This window comes from Tupaia chinensis, unplaced genomic scaffold, assembly GCF_000334495.1.
Source record: "Tupaia chinensis unplaced genomic scaffold, TupChi_1.0 Scaffold000215_1, whole genome shotgun sequence".
NCBI classification, from domain to species: Eukaryota; Metazoa; Chordata; class Mammalia; order Scandentia; family Tupaiidae; genus Tupaia; species Tupaia belangeri.
In genome coordinates, this window is record NW_006159690.1 from 4426230 (window position 1) to 4441008 (window position 14779).

At 41.7% G+C, this 14779-nt stretch overlaps 1 protein-coding gene across 1 annotated transcript in view; it reads right to left on the minus strand.

Annotated features, from left to right (window-relative positions):
- Nucleotides 1-12915, minus strand: part of JAK1 (Janus kinase 1) — a 67246-nt gene extending 54331 nt beyond the window's left edge. The window contains 1 exon segment of the mRNA XM_006147535.3: nt 12782-12915. The gene's annotated coding sequence lies outside the window, so the exon portion shown is untranslated.
- Between the last annotated feature and the right edge of the window lie 1864 nt (nt 12916-14779).

Genomic DNA, 14779 nt, shown 5'->3' on the forward strand with positions numbered 1-14779 from the left:
ATGGTAGCAGCAGGAGTGGAGGTGAGGCTGGGTGGGCTCTGAGGCCAACATCCCCGCAAGGATGGGAACCCACACATGGCAAATGCAAAAGCAACCCAGATGGAGAGCGCATCATGATGATTTCTTCTGTAGCTTCTGCTAACTCTGGTCACTAATGCTGGGGCAAGGGCTAGTTTGGGAAGGTGTTCTGGAGGGAGGGAGATGTAAGCAAATGTAGTGACAGGAAGTCAGACAGGCAGCCTAAGTATGAATTTTGATATGAGGGCTTTGATTCGGCTGTTCTGGTGTGCATAATTATAACAAAATTCAAACAGCAAATGCTTATACTTTCACTTTGTAAAATTTAATATATAAATAGCAGATGTTCTGTGTTGCATCAAAACAGCAACGAGAAATTAGCTACATGTCAATGCTCTGCTTCAGCTCAGAAGTAAGACTTTAAATGCTACATTTAGGAGAACTGACCATTCGACAAGTATTTCTGAACATCTTTCCATGCAAGAAATAGTCAGATCAGGAAGCCATAGTAAAGAACAAGAGCAATACGGTCCCTGTCCACATGGAGTTTGCAGTCTATAGAAAAAAAAAAATGGAATCAAACAACAACGCACAGATATAGGTCACTATAAAGAAGACAAAAAGCCATAAGGAAAAACACAGTTTATGATGGGTAAATATGATCTACTCTGGGGCTCAGAGGGAACTGATACTCAGCTAGGATGTAATGGATGTCTGGAGAAGTGGGGCATGAAGCCAATACAAAGAAAATAGTCTGGGCAGGAGGATCCAGCACATGCAAAGTTCTTATAGAGGCAAGAAGCTAGTCCCGTCTCTCAACTGCATAAACAGGGAAACTTTGCCACTACTCTTCTTTACAACTGGGCAGAGACCAGCCAATTCATAGATAGTACTTGCTAATTGAACATATGAGGCCCTTCTCCCCCAGGTACAGCATAGCAGTAGCTGCTACTGCCAAGGATGAACTGAAAATTGACCAGAGGGCTCCCTGCTTTGGAACTTTAAAAAGCTTGCCCCAGGAGCTAGCAGGCAGTATGGAGATTAAGGCGTTGGATCCCACATGGCTGATTCTGTGGTTCTAGTCCCAGACCCAGTAGCTTGAGAAACATGCCAGGTGCATGTGCATGCATGCCCAAAATCCCAAGAAGAAAATGGAAGAGAAGGGATTGTGGCATGGCATTCCTCCTAGGAGTGACCAATCTCTCTCTTTCTCTCTCACTCTGGCAAACACACAGACCCTTATATCAATCAATCAATCAATCAATCAATCAATCAATACCAGCAGCAGCCACAATAACGGCTTGCCCAAAATTAGGAATGGAACATGGACTCAGACAGTGTCTTTTAGGGCAAGAAGAAAGATCCATAAGTCCCACCAGGCCTAGGCTTCTTTCAGAAGGGCTACCACATAAGCACATTTAGAACTTATAAAGCAAAGCCAGACACATCAGACTATATATTACTTGAATTTAGTAGGAGTCAAGCAGTTTTTTTGGGTCTCAAGTAATATTCCAGGGTCAGACTAAAGTCACTAAGATTCTTCTAAAACTGAGATTCTATGAAAACCTACAATCTAGGAAAATTTAGTTTTCCCATCATACTTTCTCTACTGCAAGCAACACTATACTGAAATCACATTGTACCTAATCTTTGAACTGACCTCCAGTACTGCTGACAGGACAATGAAATGGTATAAATATGTGACACTTAGTCTAAGATTAAGCTCTTTTATAGAAACAAGGTTAGCAACAGAATTTCTGGACAATATGCATTTACGATATTGTAACATTTCTGTCGGATTCGATAAGTACAAAATCCTTGCTCTTAGGGAATTTATCATTCTAATGATAAAAAATAAAAAAACACTCACAAACCACTTAAAAGACATGTGGGCACTGTTTCAAGTACATCAAACCTTAGGACTGCTGATCTACTTTATATGACATTACAATTGTCCTCATTCAGGATGACAAGTGTTTTTTTTAGTGCTACAGCACTTGTGTAATGGCTTCGTCCAATTATTTCTTTCAACATAAATAAGACAATATAATCTAGCTAATTATTTTTAGGTCAGGCAGAAAGGGAGCAAGATCAGTTTATAAACACTTTGGATAATTCTAAGAAATCAATTCAAATTTCTTGTTATAAAATGTAACAGGAAAATCTTGACTGCTAGAAAAATGACCAGTAGGAACCACAAAATACCCTTTAAAAAGAATATGATTCACTTGGTCCAGCTCCCAACTCAAATGCATACAAAGAGGCTTAGAAAATGGGAAGGATAAAGATGAGTAATCAAAAGCTTGTTGATGATAGCAGTGAATTTTTCCACCCTAATTTAGTTACAAAATCATCAAGCATTTGAAAGGAAATACCTTTCTTTCAGTGACAGGATTTTTTTTTTTAATTTGGCTCATTTTTGTTAATGCTGCTTTACATAATTTTTTGGGGGGTGGTCAGGGAAATTTTGTAGATTTCTCAAATTAGTTTATCACATTCTCAGGCAAGAAATAAGTAAATCTGATACTTTCTGAATGAGGGAAAAGTAAAAGGAACAAAACAGTCCTGTGAGCTGAAACAAACTTTAACTACGATTGATAGGATATCTCAAATATTTTCCAAGATGCAGAATTCCAGAAATCTCTGTCCTAAGATACTTAAACTCTCTTAAATTTTCGAGGACCTATTTTGAAATTTTGATATCTATGTAACGAAAGAAAATCAAATTATGGATAGGATTAAATTTTGGATAGGAAGGCAAAAGAGAAATAAAAATAGACAAACAGAATATTCTTAAATATGATCATCAGAATGTAACTGATCTATATTTCTATAAATATTTTAAAGGAATCAGAGCTTTTGACTTCTGAAGTAAAAAAATAGGGAACCAGCAGTTAGCGTAATGGCTATGTCACTGGACTCCCACGTAGTCGACCCCAGTTCGCATCCTGGACCCGGTGGCTTAGAACTCATGCCGGGCACGTGTGTATGCATGCCCAAGATCCTGAGAGGAGAATGGAGGAGAAGGGATTGCGGCGTGGCCATCCCCCCTGGGGGGTGATTTCTCGCTTTCTGTCTCTCTGTCTCTCTCTGTCCGGCGAGCAGACGCACGTGTGTATGCATGCCCAAGATCCTGAGAGGAGAATGGAGGAGAAGGGATTGCGGCGTGGCCATCCCCCCTGGGGGGTGATTTCTCGCTTTCTGTCTCTCTGTCTCTCTCTGTCCGGCGAGCACACGCACCCTATAGCAAAAAAAAAAACTCTCAAAAAAAAAAAAAATAGAAGTAAAATGTTGAGAAAGTATGAACTCAGAAAAACTGAAAAGAAATTATGGAACTTACTGTAGAAAATCTCTTCAAATTATCTCCTTAATACATTTACAAAATTTAAGACTGAAAATCTGAAACCTTAAAAACCTCTCAAGGTGGGCCTGGTGGTGTGGTACACACCTGTAATCCCAGCTACTCAGGAAGGTTGAGGGAGGAGGAGTGTGAGCTCAAGGCCAGCCTGGGCAACACGATGAGACTTGGTCTCTAAAAAACCAAAGACCTGTGAGCCTGCCAAGGACTACCCATGGCAGGTTTGCAGCATCAGACTCCTGTGTTTGCATTAAGCTACAAATCACTGAGATCTGATCCACCGCTTCCTTTCAGTTCATTTCCTACTTTATAGCTTTGCTGGTTTTAACTGCTCATGATTCTGCTCCTTGGTATCCTTTTTTTTTCATTTGAAACAGCAGGATGAAATAATTCAAAAAAGAAACAAAAATTGTATAGGGAAAAATGTTCAGGTTAGTGAGGAAATTGAATGCAACAATGTGAGCTCCAAGACAACACAGATTTTTGTCTATTTTGTTTGGTGCTTTATCCTTTATTTCTTATTAGGAAATCAGGAAGTAGTTAAATAGTTGTTAAATGAAAGATGAAGATAACAAAGTAGGCAACACTGTGCAATGCAAAGTCATTGTCATCTGGGATGTAGGGGTTCTCACTGACTCTAAACTGCAAGCGTGACCCTGAGCAAGTCATTTTAATCTCTAAACCTCAATTTCCCTGCCCTCTAGACAAAAAGGAAATGTCCTTCCTGAAGGGTTGGTGTAAGGATAAAAAAGATGTTTCAAAAACTCTTTACCAAGCACCAACGGTGCATTTTTTAAGAGGCTGTAGATGTGGGACCAGCAGTTAGCGTAATGGCTATGTCACTGGACTCCCACGTAGTCGACCGCGGTTCAAGTCCTAGACCTGGTGGCTTAAACTCACACCAGGCCCGCGTGCGTGCGTGCCCAAGATCCCAAGAGGAGAATGGAGGAGAAGGGATTGCGGTGTGGCCATCCCCTCTGGGGGGTGATTTCTCACTTTCTATCTCTCTGTCTGGCTCGCAAGCACACGCGCCCTATAGCAAAAACCTCTCCAAAAAAAAAAGAGGCTGTAGATGTGAAAGTGGTCAGCAAGGTGTTAGGTGCTGAAACAACTCACCAGACTACCGCCAACAAAAGGATGAAATAATTACTGCAGAGGACTCAAGTGGACAGTGAACTTGCTTATAAGAAAAGCGAGATATTATAATAAATGAGGATTCTGAGCAAGAGCCTAGATACAGATCTAACTTCCATTTCCTGAGTCTCAGATGGCTCAGCAGAGCATTTAAGCACTGGAGCTGAAGTCACTGTGACCTGGGTTCGAATTCTGTTTTCTCCACCTACCAGTTGTTGTAACATGAGGCGAATTATTTAGCATCTCTAAACCTCAATGTTCTCAGTTTAAGTGGGGAGATAAAAATAGCATTTATCTCATAGGACCATTAGGAGTTAAATGAGCTAATGCATATAAAGTGCCTAACAGAGTTTCATGCAGTAAGCACTCACATTTGGCTGTAATTTTTGTTAAATTGATTACAGCCTGATGGAATCCAGTTCAAGTCAAGGAGAAGAAACTTCGATATGGACCAGGTGTCTCCAATGCCTTCTGCACAGAACTGAGAACTTGCACTGAATTCTCATAAATAAAGCATGAGAGTTTGAGGGCTCAGAGAATACCAGGAGCCAAACATGATTCCAAGGACCTTCTCTTTCCACAGGGGAAAAACGGCTCTAAAATATTCCCATCACCAACATCATTGGCTTCATGGCTTCTTAGCACTTTTCACAATCTACTATCCACCGAGAACACTGATCTCATCCCAATGCCCTTCCCTCCAGAGACCGAAAGATCTGTCGTTAAAAAACCATTAAAGTGCCTCAGCCTTGCCTGAGCTCCAGCCTACAACTAACGCACTGCGCTGGCACCAAGCCTGCAGGAGTGGAAAGTTCTGGTGGCATCTGGCACAGGCCGCCACCCTTGGGCATGGAACCTCCCTCCTTAAGGTCTAACACACACCAAAACAGAGAAGCCAGCTCTGCTTCTCTCTCAGTCACGCTGCCACTGGTTCCACACCCGCAGAGCCAAGGAAATAACTTGTACTGTCTTGGGAACCCCTCCTGGCTGGCGAGACTTGAGATGATGGTTCTGATGAAAGCACCACGAGATACTGTAAAGCTGATGGATCCCAGCCAAAAGGAGACATGATATAAATACCAAATCTGCTATTTTTTTCCTGTCAGCAAGCCAGAATTATAGCTTTTCTATACGCCACTCCTGCCACACAGAATAACTCATGTCTAACTATAGCAGCGGTTCCAGGAATACCCCCGAACCGTAAGTGCTGTTTCATTTACAATAAACTTCTAGGGATGATCAAACAATCAATGTCAACTCGATGGTTCGGAGCTCCCTGTGCTGCTCCCAGAGAGCCTGCTTTCACTCAGAGACAGCTTCTGATCACAGTAAATACAGTACTTTGCTTAATCAAAGTCAATAAACATCTTCCTAAAAGCAACATCATGCCATGATACTTTGATTTTTCTTTTTTTTAAAACTGTTTCTTCTTTTAAACTAATTACACTAACATATTTACAATGTCATGAAAGAGCACAGAATACAAGATTCAATGATGCCATCTGTGTTCCTACGCAGAGGTCAAAAAGATGGTCTCAAAAATGGATAGTCAAAAAGGCTTTTGTTTTTTTTTGGGGGGGGGGGCATGGTGAGGTTCCATCATAGAATGTGTGCACTCACTAGAGAGAGACACAGAGGAGGAAAATGAGAAATCAGCCCCCAGGAAAATGGCCATACTGCAATCCTGTCTCCTCTGCTCTCCTCTCAGGATTTTGGGCATGCACAAACACACACACCCAGCGTGATTTTTTTCAAGCCAGCAAGTCTGGGACTCGAACCGTTGTAGACCAGGTGGCAGTCCAGTGCCTTAACCATCATGCCACCTGCTGGCTCCCATCCTAACATTCTTAGGAAGCACTGTGCCATTGCAATACAAAGCTAGGCACTTTATACCTTAAGAAGGGCGTTCACATCTCTAACCACATTTAAGTCTCACAGCCCCTTTCACAGATGAGAAGACGTGGCCTCAGAGGTTCCCACAGTCAACTGGCCAGAAAATGGCACAACTGGGTCTTGAATGCATTTCTCAGCTTCCCACCTCCCCATCCTGTTTTAGCACTGCCTTGGGGCAAGGCATAGGGCTTCAGGGGCACCGAAAGAAATAACAGGAATAAATCTTGAGCTGACCAAAACCTTGCAGTCTATTAACAGCTAGAAGTTTGATACATACACAAGGAACCTCAAGTAGTAGGATGTGTAGGGGATGCTGAGAGACAGACAGTAAGAGCCATGGGCAAGAGGGTGGTGCTCTGGGTTGTAGAATGATAAGAGAGAAAAGAATCTGCTCCCAGGTATGAGAAATGGAGACCGGAAAAGACAGATAGGAAAGGTGCAGCTGTTCTGGGAAACCGCCAGAAGCAAGGGAAATCATGAGGAGCGACTTCCAGAAAGCAGTATGCAGGAGAGATTGTGCAGGAAAAAGGTAGACAGCATGGGACGCTGAGGGAGGATACAACCCAGGACAGAGTGTGTGCACCAGCCTCCTCCTACAGGCAATAAGATAAGCCAACAAGTTAGAGGCCCAGGTTCCAGCCCAGCCCTGCTAAGACCTGCCTGGTCTTGAGCAAGCCTAGTACACTCTGTAAACTCAAATCCTGCATAATGAAAACTATTAGATGACTTTTCAAGTTCCTTACAGAACAGAACCAGTTAGAAGCCTGGGCCTGAAATTACGTTAACCTTGGTTCGGATGCACGCCCTACTACTTTCTGTCTGCGTGACCTTTGGTAAGTTTCTTCTTCTTCTTTTTTTTTTTGGAGAGGTTTTTGCTATAGGGCGCATGCACTCACCAGACAGACAGAGACAGACAGAGAGAGACAGAGAGACAGAAAGCAAGAAATTACGCCCCAGGGGGGATGGCCTCATCGCAATCCCTTCTCTTCCCTTCTCCTCTCAGGATCTTGGGCACGCATGCACACGCGCCTGGCGTGAGTTTTAAGCCAACAGGTCCGGGACGGGAACTGCAGTCAACTACATGGGAGTCCAGCAACATAGCCATTACACTAACTGCTGGTCCCACCTTAGGTAAGTTTCTTAACTTCTCTTAGTTCGTTTCCTCCATTAAATGGGAATAATGAAAGTGTCTGCTTTACAGGGCTGTTGTGATGATTCAAGATTTCTCTAAATCTCTTAAACTAAAATGAAAAACTCAATCCTCTTAGGAAATCAGTTTTCTGTGAGCATACTCAAGGCTTTTTAAATACCTTTCAGATAAAAAAAAAAAAAGCCAGAAGTAAAATAAACAAGCCATAATTTACACAGGTTTGAGGTTCTATTATGTAATAATATCACACAGCTAATTTTAGAATCTCTTGCTGATACACCGTATGACAAAGCTAAAAGGTAAACCAGAATTTAAAGGGATGTATAGGAAACTACCCTTAAACCTCCATCTCTTACTAAAACTTCCTAGTTTACTTACATGGCTACTGTGTATTGTCCCACTTCTTTTCTCTTATTATGTAGAAAGTTCTTTTGGGGCAGAAACCAATTCAACATGGTCCCTACAAGATTTAACTACTCAGGGTTCTTGGGTGCAAACAACGAAAACCTATTCTGACTACCTTGGGGTAAAATTAATTTAAGAAAAGATACAAAGACACAAGAACTGTCTGATAAAGACACCTCTGTTAGCTCAGCCATGACTGGTCACCAGCCACCACAACTGGTTCCAATTCTGCTGTTTCTACAAATGATCTCAAGCCACCTCCAAGTCTTTGTGCTACTGCCTTCAGATTCAATGTCCTAGGAACAAGGATCTAAGAGACTGAGCTTAGTTCACCCCTAGGCATGTGAATAGACCTCTTTCAGCGCTCCCTTCCACAGTAACAATGGAAGGTTACTCCAGATAGAAAGGTACTTCAAATCCGCTAGGACAAATGTCCAATCCAGGAACTCAGCCATGGCCTCAAAATGTAAGAGACAATATCAAGAAAGTGTAGTCCCCTACACTTCTCCACAACCAAGAAACTATAATCAGTTTTTATATTATATTTTATATTTTATCTGAAATAGCCTTGCCAACAAAGGCCTCAACCGTAGACCATGACAGAGCTCTCGGGAAACTGTATCTGCCAAACATGTAAGGCGCACAGTCCACCACAGCAGCAGGACAAAACAACATCGGCAGGTCAACGCTCTCCTCCAGTATCACGGAATCACCTCACCCTCCTCCCCCAGCTGTCCTAGTTTTGTCTGGTATGAGATGGGAGTCTAGTCAGGGCTATATCTCACCACCTGACATCATAGGATGATAGCATTTATTTTACAAGATTACTCTAAAGTCTTGCCAGGTATGGATATTTATACATTTGTAGATGTATATATGTGCATGTCTAGTGGGATACCTGGTCCCCAGTTGGCAGGCAACACTATCACCATTATGGAGGAGGTGGGACTTGAACAGGGCCTTGGGGAGGACAGGATACAAAGAGATGAGAATAGGAACTGAGTGCAGCATTTCAAATAGGAGAAATAGTAAACCAAGCTGATGCCATCCTTCAAAACAGCTTTTCAATCATTTTTGGCCATAATCCATAGTAAGAAATCTACTTTACAGTATACATGTGTATATGACATAAGTTTCACAAAATGATAGTTATCCTTACTATGTAAAATTCTCTAATATTTTCTATTCTGTACCATTTTCTTCTATTTAATACATTCTTAATGTTAAACGGAGACTCACAAAATAAAATTTACAGTCCACTACCAATAATAGACCATAGTTTGAAAAATACTGGTTTGGACCAGATGGTGGCACAGTAGTGATGCATCTAGACCCACATGGGAGTGCTCCAAGGTTTGCATCCTAGTACGTCCCTGGATACACACATGGCACCCATGATCCAGACAGGGTGAGCTTGGGGTGGAGCTCATAGTGAAGACCCTGTTGGGAGTACCTGTCTATCTCATCTCTCTCTTGCTCGCTCACTCTCATGGAAGAAACAAATGACTAAACTTAAAAATAAATAAATAAATAAATAAATAAATAACTGGTTTAAAGGACTCAACAAAATTAGTAATAATAAAACCTATCTTGTGTTCACCACCTTTAGTCAATGTGCAAATGTATATACCTTCTCTGGCTGAACATACAACAGTAAGAGGTATCTCATCTGGAATTCGTTGGAGTACCAGATTATTCCTCTTTCCCCACAATATGCAGCCAACGATGTCTAAAACACAAATAACTAGACTGCTCCACTATGCAACGCCATACTCACAGTCTTTATTTCACATACTCACAGTTTCTCCTCCCAGAAAGTTCTTCAATTGCTTACCTCCTAGAGCCATATAATGGTGCCATAGATAAAATGTAGATGTTATATCCAGAAAGCAGGGAAGATCCATGTCTTAAGATCTGGCATTAACCTCTATTCTTAATCATGATTTGTTCCCACAATGCCCTATTTCTAATTTTATGTCCACATCTCCTAGTGAGCCTTTACAGAATTTAAGAACTTGAAATTATTTACTTTGCAATCTGTACAAAATTTTCAAAGTATTCCATAGAAGTAACCATTGTGAATGAGAGAAGAGTTCAATGTATGATCATTAGTGAGAACTTCTAAAGGGGAATATCCAAGATTTAGATGGTAGATGGTATCACCAATTAGGCTGGAAATCTTTAATTATAGTTCTCTACCTATAAATCAAAAAAGCTGATGTGGTTATCCTTTCTCAAGACAAATACTACCTTCCACTCCACACACAAGAAGGGAGGGCCTTCTAATGGCCAACACTTGAATTTTGTCAAACTGGCATCCATGGTCTTCTTTCATTCCATGTAATTTTTCTGGAGTGTCTGTTCTGGGATTTTTTTGGTTGTAGAACACATAGTATAGACTCTAGATATAAGTTCCTTTTCTCCCTTCTCCTAAGGAATAAAGGTCAGGAAAGAGAAGAAAGAAAGATAATTTGCTAAGGCTACTAACTAATCAGTGTGGGTAGCTATTATGGTAGGTTATGAATGGTTAATTGGCCGAAATATAAAATATAACAACTAGGAGGAAGAATTCACCTGTTCCTGGACATTAATAATTAAGTGAAATAAGAGCTCATCATGTAAAACCTTCAATGCACAGCTCAGTATAAAGAAAAGTTCTATCACCAAAGAAGAGTTAGCAGCCCAAGAAGATGACAACACAATATCACGTGATTGATTGCCAAACACAGGACACACCCAAGCACAGCAAAGGGCATGTTAGGAGGTATGACAGTGGGGGCTGATGTCTTTGTCTAACCCAGAACACTTCAGAGAAAATCAGCATAGTGGAAATAAATGTCCAGGTCAAGAAGAATCTTGGCCAAGCCACATAGTGGCTAGGTTCAAGAAACTCTCTCTTTCTTTCTTCTTTTTTTGGAGAGGTTTTTGTTATAGAGTACGTGTGCATGCCAGAAAGACAGAGAGTGACAGAGAGATAGAAAGTGAGAAATCACTCCCCCCCCAGGGGGGACTGCCACACCTCAATCCCTTCTCCTCCATTCCCCTCTCGGAATCTTGGGCATGTACGCACACGCGCCCAGCGTGAGTTTAAGCCACTGGGTCTAGGACTTGAACCGTGGTCGACTACATGGGAGTTAAGCGATATAGCCACAGGACACACCCAAGCACAGCAAAGGGCATGTTAGGAGGTATGACAGTGGGGGCTGATGTCTTTGTCTAACCCAGAACACTTCAGAGAAAATCAGCATAGTGGAAATAAATGTCCAGGTCAAGAAGAATCTTGGCCAAGCCACATAGTGGCTAGGTTCAAGAAACTCTCTCTTTCTTTCTTCTTTTTTTGGAGAGGTTTTTGTTATAGAGTACGTGTGCATGCCAGAAAGACAGAGAGTGACAGAGAGATAGAAAGTGAGAAATCACTCCCCCCCCAGGGGGGACTGCCACACCTCAATCCCTTCTCCTCCATTCCCCTCTCGGAATCTTGGGCATGTACGCACACGCGCCCAGCGTGAGTTTAAGCCACTGGGTCTAGGACTTGAACCGTGGTCGACTACATGGGAGTTAAGCGATATAGCCATTACGCTAACTGCTGGTCCCTCTAGTAACTTTCTATGATTGTTTTCTCATTTACAAATAAGAGTAATAGTATTTATTTTACAAGATTGCTTTAAATTTTTGGTTAGGAGTGTGTGTATTAATACATGTATGTATGTGCACATATGAATGTCTAGTAGTACACCTGGTCCCCAGTAGGCATGTGATACTATTACCATCAAGGAGGAGGTGGGATTTGAACTGGGCCTTTGGGGATGGGAGGATACAAATAACTTGAGAACAGGGGCTAAATGGAACATTCCACACAATGGAAATACTAAGAAAGAACAAAAGAAGGAAAGAAGGGGTTGTAAAAAACTTGACTAGGACTGAAGAAAAGGTTTGTGCCAAACAGAGAAGCAATAAAAAAGGAACTGGGGCCAGGTTGCAGGGACCACTAATACACCAGGGAGTCTGGCCCTTCCTTTGAGAGGACAACTTCCAAGAAGACTTAAATCCCCAGACTCGCGTGAATTCCTCAGAAGCCAGATAGTCCCCTTGTGTGGAATGTGGGGGCTCTCAGACATAAGAAGATGATAGGAAAAGGCATGGGCACAGGACACTTGACATTCAGCTGCGCAAAAGTAACATCCCTCTTTTTACATATTTTAAGTGAATCAACTAGTCCTTGATAGGCACTAAAATCTGAGATGCCCACCCCTTCACACTCAGTGTGAACATTCCAGGACAAAAGTTAACTGAGTGAATTAGCCTCAAATACTGCTACTAGTATGGGCTAAGAGTTCATCTGAATATTCATTTTGGGGATCCATACCTTTATTCTCCTCCCCCTTACAACATAGGCATGAACGCACACATGCACTCACAAAGAATAAACTTCTTTAAAAAAAATTAAATAAATGAAAGAGAAGCTAAAGGTTTTCTTCTGCAAATCACGATGTCAACGAGTCAGAAAAAACTTTCCCATAGCTTCTGTCCTCCTGGCCCACGGCCTGCCTGGGACACTTACTAACAACACTGGGGGAACCAACATTGTTGCTGGTGATTCATCATCCCCCACCGGGGCTGTGGGAGGGAGAAGTACACCGGACTGCCCTTGGGAGTCACTTTGAATTATTTTTGTAACATCTCGGCCTTGGATAAAAGTGAATGCAGAGTCAGAAATCAAAGGCCAGGAGACCATCTATTTATTACTCAGTGGAGTTGTTTACACAACCTTCCCCCTACTATCCATAATTCACTGTTCTGGATAATTGATAAACAAAAGGTACCTAGGTTTCCAGAGATGTGAATATGGCAGAGTGCACCAAAACTGTATCAAATGTAGTTTTGTCTGCCTCTGATGACTCAGAAGACTGTATCAGGTCTTCTCAGGTACTCAAATCATCTTGACCAATTTTCATTCTGCGAGACCACGAGAGAATGAGAAGAGTGGAGGGGATTCGTTAGTGGAATTTGCATAAACATGTTTCCTTGTATCACTGACCGGTTAGATCTGGTCTCCGTGAGCTTGCATGAACGTTCACCAGCTCCCTGAGCTGATGGGTGTCCAGCTGGGTGTTCCCTGAACATTGCTGCTCCAGCCAAAACTGTGCTTGTCCTGTGCACTCTGGCAGTATACACAGCTACTAATCAAGAGGAGAAACAGCACAAGCCCCACCTTGGATGCCAAATCTCGTCTCCCACACTGTCCCCATAAACATCAATGACAGCACCTCTACTGTGTAAGTCTTTCTCCAAATGAATACAAAGGCAAAGTAAAACCTAACTATTCATGACTACTGACTAATACAAAACCAGTAAGTACAATTAGATGCTTTTCACACTTTGCAAAGCACTTTCAATACATAATCTCGATCCTTGCAAGTATTGTTCCTTTATTTTTCTCAAAATTAAACTGAGGCTTAGAAATACTAAATGATTTGTAAAAGGTCACGTGTTTATTAATGAGGACTCAAATCCAAGTCCTTAGAAGGCAGAGGAAATGTAAATGAGAAAAGAAAAAAAAAAAAGATAAATGGTACTAGTGAAAAGGTTGGATTTCACCAAGTTAAAGTAACCAGTTTTTCTGGTTTTGGTGTGGGCATCGAATCTACCAAGAAGGAAAGGGGTAAGGGTTTTAAATAAAACTATTTGTAAAACCTAAAAAAGATAAAAGTTTAAAAAAATTAATATTTAAAAATGTGATACTATTTTAAATTTATCTAGTCAGTAAATTCTGTGTTATAGTTATTTTTAAATGTAAACAAGCCTGGATGAGGTAGAAGTGTAAGCTATAGTCACCCTCAAAGTTAAAAAGTGATGTAGACTCACAATAAATATATAGTCAGCAATACAGAAAGAGATCACTGAAAAACAAAAGCTCCCCTCCCCATTCTCCAGACATAATCACTACTCAGTTGCTGGTGCAACTTTCCTACAGAACAACTTGGCCCCCTCATGTCAGTTTGGACTTTAAAATCCCCATATGTTTTGACTCAGCAACCCTACAATATAGTAATGAAAAAAGTAGCTGTAGTTTACAAAATAGCAATAATTTAGGATGATCACAGCTATACTGCACAGACACATGCATTATTGGGGGGCGGAGGGGTCTTAGAAAAGTTCATGGAGGGCCAGCCAAAGGTGTGGTAGTTAAGGCAGCCGGATCCCACGTGGCTGGCTGTGCAGTTCAAGTCTTCGCTTGAAAAACCCACTGGGCATGTGTATGCAAACCCAAATTCCTGAAAGGAGAGATGAGAAGGGATTGCAGTGTGGCCATATCCCATGGGGGTGGGAGTGCTTTCTCATTTTCCCTCTTTCTCTATCTCTCTGTCTCTCTCTTTCTCTCTAGCAAATACATGTGCCTTCTGGCAAACTTAAACAAAACACCTCATGAAAGGGCCAGTCCTATGGCCTGGTGGTTAAGAGAGCCAGATCCCACAAGGTCTACTGCAAGGTTCAAATCTCTGCCCTGGCAGTTTGAAAAATGTGCTGGGCACCTGTGCATGCATGTTTAACATTTCGACAGGATGGAGAAATAGAGAAGAAAATGCAGCACGAGTACACCCCTTTGGAGGTGCTTTCTCTCTCCTTCTCTGGGTCTCTGTCCCTCTCTGGTAAGTGCACTCGACCCCAGCAAATAGAAAAGGAAACAAACATGTTCATGGGAAATGCATATTATGAAGAAACCATGCATGGATTTCAAAATTTTCATGCACCAAAATAAACTTGTACTTTAATTCTATTCATCCACAAACCTTTTGGAGCACCTTCGCAAAATCCCAGAG